The 3,736-nt window shown below is 58.2% G+C and overlaps 1 long non-coding RNA gene across 1 annotated transcript; it reads left to right on the top strand.

The window, feature by feature from the left end:
* Window positions 1-734: 734 nt before the first annotated feature.
* On the top strand, window positions 735-2,477 carry LOC136304755 (uncharacterized). The gene is made up of 3 exons (XR_010724791.1): window positions 735-849; window positions 1,062-1,237; window positions 2,034-2,477. It is a non-coding gene; the product is annotated as an uncharacterized lncRNA (long non-coding RNA).
* The last annotated feature ends 1,259 nt before the right edge of the window (window positions 2,478-3,736 follow it).

Below are 3,736 nucleotides of genomic sequence, written 5' to 3'. Positions count from 1 at the left end.
CCGGCCCCGCCTGGCTCCGCGCAGGGCCACGAGCAACCTCGGCTCGGCTCAGCTTCGAGGGGCGGGGCGGGGTCGCGGGCGATGGTCCCGCCCCCAAGCCGGGGCGTGCTCGGGGCGGAGCCGGGGCGGGCTCGGGGCGGAGCCGGGGCGGATCCGGGGCGGGCTCGGGGCGGAGCCGGGGCGGAGCCGGGGCGGGCTCGGGGCGGAGCCGGGGCGGGCTCGGGGCGGAGCCGGGGCGGGCTCGGGGCGGAGCCGGGGCGGGCTCGGGGTGGGCTCGGGGCGGAGCAGGGGCAGAGCCGGGGCGGGCTCGGGGCGGGGCCGGGGCGGAGCCGGGGCTCTGTGAGGCGGGGCCGGAGGCAGCCGGGGCCGGGCAGTACCGGGGGCGCGGCTTCAGGGGCGCGGGGCGGGTCCCAAGTGCACGGCGCCGGGACCCCACCGGGGCGTTCCTCACCGAGCCCATAGAGCAGCAGCTACTTCCGCCACCCTTTTGAATCCCCGCGATTGGCGGGCTCGCTGAGGCATCGGCAGTGCTGATTGGACAGCGGGCCCCGGGAACCGCCCCCGCCCCCCGGCCCGCGCTGAGGGCCCGGGGCCTCCGCCCTCAGACCGGCTCCGGCTCCAACCCGGCCCGGGCTCTGCTGCGGTCCCCCCGGCCCGCCCTGAGGGCCCGGGGGCTCTGCGCCGAGACCGGCCTTGCCCCTCCCCGCCTCGCCCTGTAGTAGATTTCTGTTTGGTTTGTGGGAAGAAACAGGTGTGAGAAGTGAGATTTGTGCTGGAGAGGTGCTGCTGGGAAGAAAGGATGGAGTAAATCTGCTCCAAGGATGTGCGATGAAGAATTCAGGGTCAGAGGTGGGCAGTATTTATAAACTGTCTCCATATTTCCCTGTATCTCTGGGTGTTTGGATTGAGCCTGGGATTGTCAGCTATGTTATAAACAAGCCAACCCGGCTACTGAACTCCCAATGAACGTTTGGAAACCCTTGCACAGAAAGACAAGGTAGTAATGATTCCAAAGGAGAAAATGTAAATGAAGGGTAACGATTGCTGGGAAATTTCCTTAGGAATTGTGAACCTCACACAAACGGAATTTAGGAGGTGGAATCCCAGTTTCAGCCTTGGGCACGTGCAGGAGAAGAGGGATCCTTATTCACAGCAAGGAAAGCCCGGTGCCCCAGCGTGTCAGTGCACACAGTGCAATGTCCAGGAAATGAGCGGCAGGGACTGGCAGCAGCTGCAGGTGAGAGCTGTCACAGGCTGATTGAGGGGACAGAGCAGCCCCAGGTGAGAGCTGTCACACTGATGAGGGGACAGGTGTAAGCTGTAAAGGATAATGAGGGGGCAGGTCCTGCCAGCACTGCTTTAAGAGGGGAGCCCGAGCTCAGTTTGGCACGGAGCTGCGGGAGGAGAGGGGTTTATGCTGGGCTCCCAGGTGAGGCTCATGGAAGGATGGTGAGTTCATCTCACAGGGGCTGGGGGAGGCCTTGGGCGTGGAACATTACTTCAGGAGGTGCTGAGGGACAAACCTTTGTGCCGAGCAGCAGCAGCACAAAAGGTTGAAATAAGTTTTGGTTTGGCATGTAGTGATGGGATTGGCGTCTATGGTGTGCTAGTGTTATCTAAAGGTTTAAACTTTAATGTTTATTTTTAAAGCTTTAAGTTAATGAATTAATATAGGTTGCAAGACATGGGCTTTTTCCTTTTTATTTGGCTAGCGGGAGGTCTTTAACTTTGGGGGCGCTCTGGGTATGTGTTCTGGAGTATTATTGAGGGGATTGGACGTGGGGTTGTTTTTATTATATTCAGTAGTTTGACTGGGGGTGATAAGAGTTGGCTTTTTTTGCTGGAATTTTTTTGGGGTTGTCTGTTTGAAAATTTATGTATTTATGCAGTTAAGTGTAGTGGTGTTTCCGGTGTAACTCTTCAGCTTATGTTATTGTTTGTGTGTTTGAGGTGGTCCACTTGTCTTACGCCCTGACTGATTGGCCAACAGATCTGCTGAGATCATACATCGATGTTTGTTTTATTTCTTGTAGCCGAATAAGAGACAGCAGCCCGGTGACAGCAGGAAATTCCCAGAGGGCGAGGCGGCCTTCTGTGGCACCCGACATGGATTCTCATCCCCAGACGTCCAAGAGATAAGTGGAGGGTTCAGAGCCACAGAGGGGATGAAAGTGGAGTGCTGGGTCAGGACTTGTCAGGAGGTGTTTTTGAGTCAGGTTTGGAGATAGGGATGTCCAAGATGTGCCAATTGAGAGTACAGGTGTACCAGCCCGACCCAAACCCGAAGGAGTAGCCCTAAAGACATGCCCGTTTCCCTGAGTGCGGGTACAGGCAGGAGCCCTTATGCAGGACAATGCCAGAAGGCCTGGCTGCGAGGTGTAGGGCTCTAAAGAAGTTGGGTTTAGAAGGGGGGAGGTGTAGCCACACACACAGAGGCTGAGGTAAAGGACTCAAGGACTAGAGGACACACGGTGAAAACCAGGGGAACAGGCTAGGATACAAGTCAGAGTACAGGTGTAGCGGCCCTCACAGCACTGCTACCAGCACACTTCCCCTGAGAGCAGGTGCAGGCAGCAGCCCTAGTGCAGGAACACACCAGAAGCTCTGACCTGTGCAGACACTGTCAGGCTAGGGCCAGGCAGGAAGCGATAGTGGGGAGCAGGATCCAGCAGGGCTGGGGATAACGGGGGTTTCCCGCCCCACCCACCCTGGGATTCCCTGTCTCTCCGCAGCCGGTGGAAGTGCTCCTGATTTCCCTCTCGAGGCGGCGGTTGGTAAGGCTTCGTGCCTTTTGCCACCGCAAAGAGTTCGGCTCTGTCAGCCTCTGCCCTGTCTCAGGGCCACGTTTCTTAGGGTAGGCAGGGAACAACTGTGGATGTACCTGTCCTGCGTGCGGGACAGCTCTTGGGACCCTAATGGTGCAGAGCGTCCCCGGCTGCAAGGTCTAGGGCTCTGAAGAAGCAGGGTTCAGAAGGGGGGAGGTTACAGTGATACACACAGAGGCTGAGGTAAAGGACTGAAGGACTAGAGAACACACAGTGAAAATCAGGGGTACAGCCTAGGATACAAGTCAGAGTACAGGTATCCCGGTCCTCACAGTGCTGCTTCCAACACTGTTTCCCTGAGAGCAGGTGCAGGCAGCAATCCTAATGGCAAGGCAATGCCAGAAGTCCTGAGAGGTGCAGGCAGTAACCCTAAGCTAGGGCCAGGCAGGAAGTGACAGTGGTGGGGCCGAGTCCGCAGGGTTGAGGTTCACCGGGGATGTCCACCCTGCGTTCCTGTCCTGCTCTAACCGGGGATGCTCACAGCCCTAATGGAGGCCACGGTGGGTGGGCTCGGTGCCAGTAATGCCTCTAAGGCTTTGGCGCTGCGAGCGTCAGCCTCCGAGCTCAGCTGAAGCACACACGGGGCCCGAGGACCCGGTCCTGCTTAAGAGACGGTGAGTAGCAGAGCTGCTGGTTTTTGGCTGAGGTGCAGCTAAGATTATGCTTTGATGTTTGGTTTTCTTTATTGTAGCTGACTAGGAGACAGCAGGCAAGTGACAGGAGGAATTTCCCAGAGGCATAGGCGGCCTTCTTTGGGACCCAGCGTGGATTCACCTCCCCAGACATCTGAGAGATAAGTGGAGGGCTCGGAACTAGGGAGAGGATGAAAGCGGGGTGCCAGGGCAGGGGTCAGCGGGAGGGATTTTTTGAGTCGGGTTTGGAGATGGGGATGTCCCAGATGTGACCCCTTA

The sequence above is a fragment of the Chamaea fasciata genome, unplaced genomic scaffold, assembly GCF_029207755.1.
Source record: "Chamaea fasciata isolate MVZ Bird 193981 ecotype frontalis unplaced genomic scaffold, bChaFas1.0.hap1 SCAF_162, whole genome shotgun sequence".
Classification (NCBI taxonomy): domain Eukaryota; kingdom Metazoa; phylum Chordata; class Aves; order Passeriformes; family Sylviidae; genus Chamaea; species Chamaea fasciata.
Note: the sequence above shows the minus strand (reverse complement) of the source record. Positions and strands in the feature narration are given on the sequence as shown.